Source organism: Rhinichthys klamathensis, unplaced genomic scaffold (genome assembly GCF_029890125.1).
Source record: "Rhinichthys klamathensis goyatoka isolate OS25496 unplaced genomic scaffold, OSU_Roscu_1.1 h1tg000108l_1, whole genome shotgun sequence".
NCBI lineage: Eukaryota > Metazoa > Chordata > Actinopteri > Cypriniformes > Leuciscidae > Rhinichthys > Rhinichthys klamathensis.
This window is the reverse complement of record NW_026606646.1, coordinates 172,391-184,636: the sequence shown is the minus strand read 5'-3', so window position 1 is coordinate 184,636 and position 12,246 is coordinate 172,391. Positions and strand designations below refer to the sequence as shown.

General features: G+C 41.4%; 1 protein-coding gene and 1 long non-coding RNA gene across 2 annotated transcripts in view; both read right to left on the bottom strand.

The window, feature by feature from the left end:
* Positions 1 to 12,246, bottom strand: part of LOC130087361 (phenylethanolamine N-methyltransferase) — a 77,425-nt gene that overhangs the window by 41,130 nt on the left and 24,049 nt on the right. The gene's annotated exons all lie outside the window — the stretch shown is intronic.
* On the bottom strand, positions 5,665 to 6,744 carry LOC130087363 (uncharacterized). Its single transcript, XR_008807357.1, has 2 exons — positions 6,683 to 6,744; positions 5,665 to 5,893 (listed from the first exon to the last, which is right to left on the bottom strand). It is a non-coding gene; the product is annotated as an uncharacterized LOC130087363 (long non-coding RNA).

The following is a 12,246-nucleotide window of genomic DNA, read 5'->3' as shown; positions in this document are numbered from 1 at the left end:
AATGAGTACTCAACCGGGAGATTCTCACACTGTGTCGCTGGACGAAAGAGAAAATGTAAGTGCTCTACCTGGAAAGTTCTCACTGTGTCCGCTGAGGGACCAAAGCTTACTGGACAGAAAGAGGAAAACGGGAAAAGAGAAAAAATGGATGCTCAACCAGGGAATTTTCTCACACTGCGTCGCTGGACGAAAGAGAAAACGTGAGGTTTTTTTGTTTGTTTTTTTACCCGATGAGGGTTTGGTGGGCTTTTTTAATGTGGAACCGGTTGGTCCTGATATAGCTTTGGAAAGCATCTGAGGACCATCTCCCGAGAGCTTGGATCTGCTGTTGGGAGAGGCCTTTTTGGGCTGCTGAGGTTGCTGCCCCGATACGGAAGGAGTGACTTGAAAAATCCTTTGGTGGAATGCCTGACTGTTGGAGAATGGATTTGAGGTGTTTCTGAAACCAAAAGCGTGTCACGGGTTTATTGAAATCGTCAATGAACAGGGGTTCCAGAGGAGATTTAACTTGGGAACTTCTCCATTGCAGATATGCCAGAATTGACTGGTATGGTTGGATTGGCGACGAGAGGTTAAAAATGTAGATGAAATTACCTTTTTTGGTTTGGTCGGTCTTACTTTGATCAAATATTAGATTGTTTCACCATCTAGTCCTGACAAGTCTGAGATGGTGGGGTGGATTTTTGGGTCAAACTTAGAGGTGATATCGAGTTCCGAGCACCTAAGAAAACCAAAAAAGCTAGGGTGAACATGGCGTCGAGTGTGCGGGCGGTATTGAGGGGCTGGTAGCTTGTGCGGAGGGTGTGGATACATTTGGTGTGAATGTCTAGCGTTATAGGTTGTCTGGCGTCAGAATAGGTGGGCTGGGATCTTTGGATCCCTTTGATCAGCAAGGAGGTTTGTGGATTATTTATCTCAGGGGAGGGAGCGCCGTACATCAGTTTATGGAAAAACTGGACGCCGCTCAAGTAGCCTTTAATGGACCCGACTTGTAAGCCCTTAACACTATTAAGGTAGGAAATAAATGAGGTGATTGAAAGGAGAGAAAAATCAGGGAATGACATGCTATAAGAGACGTGGAATGTTTTAAAACATCTCCAAGCCGTTACGTAGGATTGGAGGGTCCTGGGAGAAACTGCTTGGAGTATAGTGTCGAGCGATGCGTCGAGGAGGGGTTTTAGCAGGTGGGTTATGGGAATATCAGTTCCGAATAACGAGGTACTGGAGTTGGGAATTGGTCCGCCTCTGGAGCCAGCATCCTGAATTTCTGAGAGAATCTGTGCGCGGATGCTTTGGGACACTGGTGGTGGTTCCATGGCGACGGCATTGGACGGGACGGGCATCGGAGTTGCTGTGAACAGAGAATATTGAGACTTGGGTTGAATGAGAGAGCTAGGAAGGGTATAAGCCGGGGCTGCGAATGTTGGCGGCGGCCTCACGCTTGGATTACCCGCTGTGGCTTGAAAAGGAAAGTTAGTTGGAGGATAGAAAGGAATTGGAAGGTAGAATGAAGCGTGGGCTTGTGGTGCAAGCGGAGGCTGGCTCGCGCTTGTCTCAGCTACTGGAGCTGCAGGCCACTGGATGTGGGCGGGGTTGAAACCTGTTGGGTGAAACTGATGAAAGGGTTGGGCCTGTGATGCTAGCGGCAGTAGCCTCGCGCTAGTGTCTGCGATTGGAGCTGGAGGCCACTGAAAAGGAAAAGGGTTATGAGCAACGTGAGAATCAAACTGGGAGGTTGTGGAGAAGGCGCTGGGCCTTGCTGCGTACGGCTCTGCGACAGCGGGAGTCGTGGTGGAGGGCTGGGCCTTGTCTATAGGTGGGAGTTGGCCTCTTATCATTGATTGCTGAGGGCACTCCACTCGTGTTAGTTAACTGAACGTGCTCCTCCCGAACTTTGTTAATAAAACTTAAAATCCGGTTTACAATGAGTGACTACAGAACCGATATCCAAAAGTGTCTGTCGGATATCGGTTCTGTAGTCACTCATTGCAAACCGGATTTTAAGTTTCTCAATGCAGACTCACTGTTTACAAACAACACAGTGGTGCCCTTTGTTTGGGCTGCCCGAACATGACAACGCAATCAGAGCCGGAAGAGAGGAAAGAGAGCCGGCATCCTCGTCAGACTAAGACGCCTCCAAACTGACCACCACTACCCAGTATCCTACTGGCAAACATCCAGTCCCTGGACAATAAACTTTGCGAACTGAGAGTTCTCTTTTCAGCGTGAGATGAGGGACTGCTGTATTATTTGCCTCATAGAAAACCTAGCTGTCCCAGGAGGTACCAGACTTAACCTACAGGATTCTCTGTGCACCGAGCGGACAGAAAACGGGACCTCTCAGGGAAAAGCCAAGGAGGGGATGTATGCTTCATGATCAACAACTCATGGTGTGACTGGAAGAATGTACATACTATCCAGTCTCATTGCTCCCCTGACCTGGAATATCTCACGCTTTTGTGCCGACCTTTTTGGTTACCGAGGGAATTCACAGCGGTCATTATTACAGCTGTTTACATCCCCCCTCAGGCCGACACAGATGAAGCACTTAGGGAACTGGATGGGCATTTGTGCAAGCAGGAAACTGTACATCCCGAGGCTGCGATTATTGTAATCGGGGACTTCAATAAAGCCGGCCTCAGAAAGATTGCACCAAAATTCTTTCAGCATGTAACATGCAACACACAGGGAGGCCGAGTTTTAGACCATTGTTACTCTCCTTTCCGGCATGCTTACAAATCCCTCCCCCACCCACCTTTAGGAAAATCAGATCACTCTTCTGTTCTGCTCCTGCCTGCTTACAGGCAGAAGCTGAACGGGAAACAACCGCCCTCAGGACAATCCAGCTTTGGTCGGACCAATCAGATTCTATGTTACAGGACTGTTATGATTACGTTGACTGGGACATGTTCCGGGCTGCATCTGTACCCATACAAAAGACACCCAAAGTTACCTGCTTGAATGACTGGCGCCCTGTTGCTTTAACCCCCATCATCAGTAAGTGCTTTGAGAAGCTCATCAGAGATCACATCTGCTCTGTACTACCAGCATCGCTCGACCCACTACAGTTTGCTTGTTGAATGTTGAAAACAGTTGTGTAAAAAAAATGTCAGGATTCTTTGATGAATAGAAAGTTCAAAAGAACAGCCATTATCTGAAATAGAAATCTAGTGTAAAATTATTCACTACCGTTCAAAAGCTTGGGCTCGGTAAGAGTTTATTTTTTTGTTGCATTTGTTAATTTTTTGAAAGATTAATACTTTTATTCAATGAGGATGCCTTATATTGATCAAAAGTAACAGTAAAGAAGACATTTTTTAATGTTAAAAAATCTTTCTATTTCAGATAAATGTTCTTTTGAACTTTCAGTTCATCAAAAAATCCTGCATTTTGTTTTTACACAACTGTTTTCAACATTGATAATCATCAATAATGTTTCTTGAGCAGCAAATCATATTTGAACGATTTCTGAAGGATCATTCAAATCCTTCAGAAATCATGATCAGGCCTACCAGTGATCATTCACTGTAGACTGGAGTAATGATGCTGAAAATTTCTGAAAATAATCACAGGAATAAATTGCATTTTAAAATATATTAAAATAGAAAACATTTATTTTAAATTGTAAAAATAAACAGTTTTTTGCTTTATTTTGGATCAAATAAATGCAGCCTTGGTGAGCAGAAGAGACTTCTTTAAAAACTTAAAAACTTTTGAACGGTTGTATAGGTCTAAAGTTTTTAAGTAAAGTCTTTGTGTAAAGAAAATGTCTCCTCGGGGTCTTTGTCTCTTCAGGTGTTTTGTCTCACAGCATTATTCATGATGTTTCACGCCTTTTCGCATATCACCCATTCTGACAATTAGTGTCTTACAAAAGTTGTAATGACTATATTGTTTTGTATGAAGGAGTGATCAGGATGATTTTCACATTGTTTTGAAGAAAAAACTCTACGCAACAAGATCCAGTTTTGAAAAGCCTTGTGAACAAATGTTTGCTATGTGTTATATGGCCTTATTTCAGTAACTTAAAATTTTAGTTTTTTTAAAAAAACGCATAAACGTTATTTTCTCAAAACTACAAACTTTTATGTACATGTTGCTCACATATTACTGTAGCCCTGTTTGTGCTGAATACAGTGTAATCAGACTTTAGCCATTAATATGTTTTTAACCCTCTGGGGACCAAGGTGTTTTTGGGGTCCTTGAGATGTTTTGACATGCCCTGACATTTGTATGGAATTATTTTTGTGCCGATAATAATGAACGTAACTTTTCAAGAAACTAATGAAAATATAAATTGAATAAAATATCTTTGAAACTGAAAAAGAATGAATCGCAAGCAATTTTTTTGACTTTGTTTTTAATACACTGCATGTTTTGCTTACTATTCCTCATATTTCTTTTACTGATCTAAACTTACAAATGTGCTTCCAGAGTTTTCATTTACGCTTCTGAAGTTTTCGTTTGCTTCTGAAGTTTTCATTTACGCTTCTGAAGTTTTCGTTTACGCTCCCTGAGTTTTCGTTTGCTGTTCCGACACAAATCTCTCGTGGGGGCGGGGCTAGTAGCAGTGTGTTCTCATTGGCTACTGATTTTTTGATTGACAGCTTCTTGACCTGGAAGTGAAGACGTCAGTGTTGCGTTTACTTGTGTGGATGTGAGCGTCTGTAAGCGCAGCTTTCTATTTAATTTTAGTGATATTAAGTTATGTTTGTTTTTGAATTTTATCTGTATTTACCTGCTGCTGCTACTACTTTGTCAACAGAAACTTTTAGGAGCGCAAGAGATCTCTTTAGTCTATTCAGGTGTAATTGTACATCAAAGTAGGCCTACTGTATATGCCTACTTAAAATATTGTGTCCAATGTTTTAGGAGAATATTTGTTTATTCCTGATGATTCTTTTGCATGTTAGGCTCTGATTAGGTTGTGCTATTACAATTTAAAGAGAATAGCCTACTAGTATACGTGTGTGATATATTCAGCCGTCAAGAAAGTTTCACTTCAACCAGGTAATCAAGGTTGGCAACCATGGCCATCAAATTTTCTCATTGTTACCATATGCATTTACACCATCAAAATGTATGATCACTTAAATAAGAGGAATTTAAACTATGAAAATTACAATCGTGGCTTGCTGTCAGATGATACAGACCTCAAAGGGCATTTCATTACATATTTCACACAAAGAATATTTTTGTTCCCATTTTTTTAATCATGCTGATCATTTTATTTATTTCATTTAGTTAATATTATCTTCTAACATTTAAAATTGTAAATATATTTGAACAATCATCAACAGGTTCAATTATGACTTATAAAATCAGTTAAATGAATTTAAATAAAAAATCAAATAAATTTACATTGATTCATTGATTTCATTGATTCATCCACTGAGGTCGCATGGACATCACGGTCACTGTGTGTGGTTTTTAAAGCATCTTTAGGACTCGCAGAGATGGATTACTTTCCTTAAAATCTTAATTCGTATTTATCTGTAGAAAGAAAGTAAAATGCATCTGGGACAGCATGAGGGTGAGTAAAATATGTGAGAATATGTGAGTTTTATTTTTGGGTGAACTATCCCATTCATATGCAGTTGGTATGCTAATCCATGATCAGCATAGACTAATAAGGATAAACTGCAACCTCTTGTGTACTTGTAAACTGTGTTTGTTTTAATCTAGAGCTCCAAAGAAATTAAAATATTTGCTATTTTATAATATTAAAATAAAATACATCAGGTGTCTGAAGATCAGGATCCCAGTCATTCAAAGGTGATATGTCTGAACAAAGTAACATTATTGTCTGATGGAGACAGTTGATCTCTGGTATTATCACTCCATCCTCTGTGTCAGCATCAGAATTTTGTTTATGGAAAAGTTGCTCAACTCCCTGGAAAATGAGAAAGGAAATGTATTATAATCTAACAATACAAACTGCTTTGAACTCCCACATGCAGTAACAAGTTGCAGACTTAAAATAATTATTTCAAACAAATTATATAAATGTTTTAAGGGATTTTACAGTACTAAATATTTACCTCCGAGTCATGCACCATTTATCATCTGTAATACTGTTGTGTAACCAGTAGATGGCTGTATAGCCCTATAAACATTTATCCATGGCTGTGTATTCCCTAGTTGCTGGATGTTTTCAGTCATAATTACTTGCATGTATTAGGTTTTGCATTTGGACATATATTTATTATTAAAGACTATTAAAAATTCAACATTTTTCTCCGAAATGTTTTTTTTTTTTTGCATTATTATTGCTCAAATATGGACACAGAAAAAGCATTTTGTTGCATTTTGCAGAATAAATATTGCGCCCAGGGTGATACTTCAAAATAATTGAGTGTTTACATATTATGAATAGAGACGTGGAATGTGGTCAAGTCCTGTCTCTCCTCTTTTAAAAACTCTGCATCGCAAATTAATCAGCAATTGGCTTTACATTGCCAAAGTTGAATCGGGCAGTGATTGACAGCGCTCTGGTCCAATGGCATCGGTCATTGTCTGATACAGTACTTTTTGTACTGTAGGCTACAGTACAGATACTGTACAGTACTCTAGCCCAATGTTGTTTGGGGTGGCAGGGGGGAAATATGATCTAATCGAAGACTGTAATGTAACCGTATGTAACGTTAGATAAACAAGTCATGTAATGATTGGGCTAACTTACCAATTAAATCAAGACGACACTGCTGGATAATGTTATGGGCTCTCACTGAGCTCTAATATGCCTCTCCGCCTGAAAAAGCAAGTACTGTATTATAAATAGTATTAGTTTAGTATTAATTAATAAAAATATATATAAAAAAATCTGACTTACCACGAGTAGGCTATCCAGTATTCTGATATCGACGATGACAAATTATATCATTTGTCTGTACTATTCCTTCTATAAGAAATCATCTCAACAATATAGTGTAGCAGTAAATAAATACAGATATAAACTTAATATCACCTAAATTAAATAGAAAGCTGTGCTTACAGACGCTCACACCCACACCATAGACTGTAAAAAATAGATCCACACATGTAAACACAACACTGACGTCTTCACTTCCAGGTCAAGAAAGCTGTCAATCAAAAACTCAGTAACCAATGAGAACACACTGCTACTAGCCCTGCCCCCACGAGAGATTTGTGTCGAAACAGCGAACGAAAACTTTAGAAGCGTAAATGAAAACTTCAGAAGCAAACGAAAACTTCAGAAGCGTAAATGAAAACTCTTGAAGCGCATTTGTAAGTTTAGATCAGTAAAAGAAATATGAGGAATAGTTAGCAAAACATGCAGTGTATTAAAAACAAAGTAAAAAAAAATTGCCTGCGATTCATTCTTTTTCAGTTTCAAAGATATTTTATTCAGTTTCAATTTATATTTTCATTGATTTCTTGAAAAGTTACGTTCATTTTTATCGGCACAAAAATAATTCCATAACATTTGTGCTTTTTTCAGTTGCTTATAAACATATTAATGGCACAGGTGAAATTACACTCTATTTAGCACAAACAGGGCTACCATAATATGTGAGCAACATGTATGTACATGTTTGTATTTTTGAAAGAATATTGTTTATGCATGGTTATTGAAAAAACTAAAAATTAAAGTTTCTGATATAAAGCCACAAAACACATACTAAATATGTGTCCACAAGACTTTTGACTAATGGAAGTTGTGGCCTAGAGTTTTTGCTTCAAAATGATCTGAAAATCATCCTTTCTCATCATTCACACAACGGCCCAACCCCATTGTGAATAATTAGGTGGTTGAGAAGACAAAGACCCCGCATATTAATGAGCCTTTCATTCAGGTGCGTCACACAAGAAAGAATGCAAGGACAATACACACACACTCACATACATACATACATATATATATATACAGTATATATATATATATATATATATATATATATATATATATATATATATATATATTAAAATCAAAATTTAAATGAAAGTCAAAAGCACATTTTTAGTCATACCTGGAAACAAATCCTGTTCAAATAGGTTATATGGGCCATTCTACAGAATTGGTTCAAAGTTAGAGTTGGAAACATCTTGAAAAAAAATTGTCTTTTTCCATAAATGTCTTAGTAGGCCAATACATTTTATCATACATATTTCAAAGTTAAGGATTCATTATTTTTATATAGCTTGCATTGGAACAAACACTATTCTTAGTTGATTAGTTTATTGACAAAACATACTATATATTTAACATATGAGCAGAAACTGCTAACAAAAGCTTATTTGATGTCTATTTTAGAGTTAAAACTTTATAATCTATCCAACACTAGTCACACACACACACACACACAGAAACATGATTCAAATTTAAACAGTAGGCTATTTTTGCGTTTACAGACACTAACGTTATTATATATCGCGATTAGAACAAAGCACTTACAGCTCAGCTCGCTCCTCGAAGTGAAAATAAACCAGCACTTGTTCTGAGGTAGGTAAATGTCCCAGGATTATTCCTCACAGCCGCGCAAGACGACAGTACATTAATCTAACTAAATATAGTGTGTTTAGAGGGGGCGCCACTGAGCGATGACAGAGTAAGACGCGTCTTTAAGAGCTCCGTCAGCCAAATCTTTATGATTTGGTCTTTAAAATTACTTTCAAGGGCCAACAACTACGTAAATCCTATGCTTACGGAACGTGTTTACGTTTAAAACAATAAGACTTCAAGCTCGACTGGATATCTCAACATGAGTAAACAAAAATCCAAGAAACCGAAACCGACTCAACTAGGCCTCAACCAACCACCGGCCTTACCTGGCACACAGACCGAAGACTCCAGCGGTGACGAGGAGGATCCATCTAACCGAGCCCTACTAGCTGCCAATACAGCACTCAGAGGTGAAATGTCCAAGATAAAAGATGACATCTGTGAGAAATTGGACAGACGCATCGAGCGTGTGTATAACGACCTGAGAGAGGAGATTCTTACGACTAATAACATCACCCAGGTGTCTATTGCTAATCTTGAAGCGAAATCTCAGATGCAACAGACCAAACTCACTGACATAGAAGAGGCCACCACAACACACTCTGATAGCATTAACCAACTTGAGCAACAGGTGCGAATCTCAATGCCGAAGTTGTCAGTCTTAAACAAAAGAATGAAGATTTAGAAGGAAGATCTCGTAGAAACAACATCAGAACTACGGGTGTACGGGAGGGCGCGGAAACGATAAAACCGAGGGACTTTATTGCCAACTTGCTGAAAGAGGTACTCTCACTGGACGAGGCTCCGCTCATTGACAGAGCCCACAGAACCCTTCGCCAACGTTCGAACCCCTCTGACCCACCGCGTCCTTTCGTGATAAGCCTTCATTACTATCACGTCCTGGAAGACATCCTCCGCAAAGCTGCCGCTATGAGAAATCTCCAGTATCAAGGTAAAGCCATAAGCATCTTCCCCGACTACCCTCCATCAGTGGCAAAGCGAAGAGCGCAATTCAACAGAGCCAGGCAATTACTGCGCAACCAACCCGGCATCAAATACGGCTTGCTTTATCCAGCGAGATTCCTAGTGACTCATAACGGCTCCCAGTCATCCTTTACAGACCCGCAGAAGGCCGAGGAGTATGCTGAGCGTCTCACGGCAACACCACCGGGATCAACTGGAAGAAGTTAAAAGACTGATAATACATCATATATCCTTCTTCTTCTTCTTCTTCTTTGATCCCAAGCTGGCACTTGGTCTGGATTGGCTCCTAAGCCCGTACGCTGCTGTGGGTGCCAATGGTTGTCGAATCTCATTCACGAGGCGTTTCCATGCGGGACGATCCAAGGCGGTCGTTTTGGCGTCGTCAATATTTAATCTGCGATTTCTGATGTCCTCCTCAACCTGTTTGAGCCACGTTTTCTTTGGTGCCGTTCGCTGGATTCTCCACTGGGAGGGTCGGTTACGCCAGAGGAGTTGGTGTGGTAGTCGGCTCCCGCTCATTCTGCAAACATGGCCAAACCATCGCAGTCGTCGTCTTTGGATTTGTTCCTCGATCAGTGGTTGTTGGCATCTGCGCCGGATGTCCTCATTTTGAAGGCGATCTCGAAGTGATACTCGCAAGATCTGGCGCAGGCATCGCATTTGGAAAGCTTCGAGTTTGTTGAGGTCCGCCTTCAGCACCGTCCACGTTTCGGATCCGTAGAGTAGAATCGGCAGGATTAGCGTCCGGAATAGGCGAATTTTGGTTGGGATGGAAATATTGGTTCGCTTCCACAGCGAGGCGAATGCTGCGGTTGCTTGGCCAATTCGACTGTGGGTCTCCGCCGTAGACGCAACTTTCTTCTCAATCAGTAAGCCCAGGTATTTGAACTTCTGAACTTGCTCAATCTGGATGCCGTCAAGGTGGACGTTGGCCGGCGATCCATCTGTTGTCAGTACCTTCGTTTTGTCAATGTTAATTTTCAAACCATATGATTGGGCAACGCGGGCGGTCTCGTAGAGAATGTCCGTGGCTTCGGCATCGTCCTCGGCCAGCACGCCACTGTCGTCGGCGAACATAAGATCCATTACTGATGAGCCATTTTCGTCGAACTGCACTCCTCGCCTACCCTCGAAGACTTTCCTCCTGATTGCATCGACAACGATGTTGAAGAGCAGTGGTGAGGCGACGTCTCCCTGGCGGACTCCAGTGCGGATGGTGAATTCCGCAGATAGCTCGTTTCGGATGCATATTTGGCTTGATGATCCATTGTAGTTTTCCTGCAGGAGCTTGATGACTTTCGGTGAGATGTGCTCGCTCTCCAGCGTCGTCCAAAGTGCTGGCCAGACGATGCAGTCGAAGGCGGATCGAAAGTCGATGAAGACGATGACCGTCCGCTTTCCACATCGAATTCGCTCTTCCATCACCTGGCGGAGACTGAATATCTGGTCACAGCACCCCCGTTGCGGTCTGAAGCCGGATTGCTCCTCTCTACTCGTTTGCTCACGGTGTTTCTGCAGGCATGCTTGGATAATTTTCATGAAGACCTTGACGACGATCGAGAGCAGACTGATGCCGCGGTAGTTTTGGCATTCCCGATTGTCGCCTTTCTTGAAGATCGGGATGATGATGGCCTTCTTCCATGTCGTTGGTATTTTCTCCGTACGCCAGATGTTTTGCAGGAGAAGGTGTACTCGCTGGAGAAGAACGTCGCCACCAGCCTTGATCACTTCTGTGGTGATCGCATCCACACCAGGCGCTTTGCCATTTTTCAAAGTCCGGATGGCCGCCTTTACCTCTGCGAGCGTCGGTTCGGCATCGGACATCTCGGCCTCTGGTGGCTCGAATTGTGGCGGCTCCGCCGGGGGTCCTTGCGGTGGGTCGTGATTGTACAACGTTTCGAAGAACTCCCTCCAACGTTGTAGACGCTCCGTCGATGATCGCACAAAGGTGCCCTCGGCTTTTCGGATGTTGTCGTTCGTTGATTTAGCCTTCCCGCTCAGTCGGCGGAGGGTTCGATAAAGCGTGTGGTACTCGTGCTTCGAGGCCGCCACCTCCAAGTCAGCTGCTACTTGGTTCCAGTAAGCCTCTCGTTCTTCTTTCATTCGGCATCGGACGTCCTTGTTGAGCTGGCGGTATCGCTCGAAGTTGACCAGCTTCACTCGCTTCCGTTCGTCTACCATACTGAGAAACTCATCCGATATCCATGGCTGTGTTCGGCGACGGGCGGGAGGGCACAGTTCCTTTGCGCATTCCATGATGGCATTTGAAAGCTGTTGTTCTTCGACGTTGACGAGGTAGGATCATATATCCTACCTCGATGATAGGGACCCTTACAAACTGTGAGTGCTTCTCCACCATCCTTTAAATTCTGTTCTAGAGATATCCAGTACGATTAATGTATAAGAATTTATTGATAAGTTTACAAACTCTTTACAACGTATGATTACCATACAAGTCTTATTCATTTCTTATCCTCTTATTTTTCAAACTTAACCTACAAATATTTTCTTCTGTGTTACAATTGGCCATGACTTTATAGTTAGGCTTGAGGAGCCTCCTCCAAAAGGAGTAACACAGTCTTTATAAGCTAGGTTACTCATACAGGGAAGTTTCGTTTTTGTTTTTTGGCTTTTTTCCCACTAACTGTTTTCCTGCGGCTACTATAGATTAGCCTAAGGTATTTAAGTTTATGTTGTTCATTTATTTGTTGTTTACTATGTGTGTGTTTGTGTTCGCTTATCATGCGGAAATACAACTTTTGTGCAGCAATAGAAGCAGATTTAATTTACTATAATGC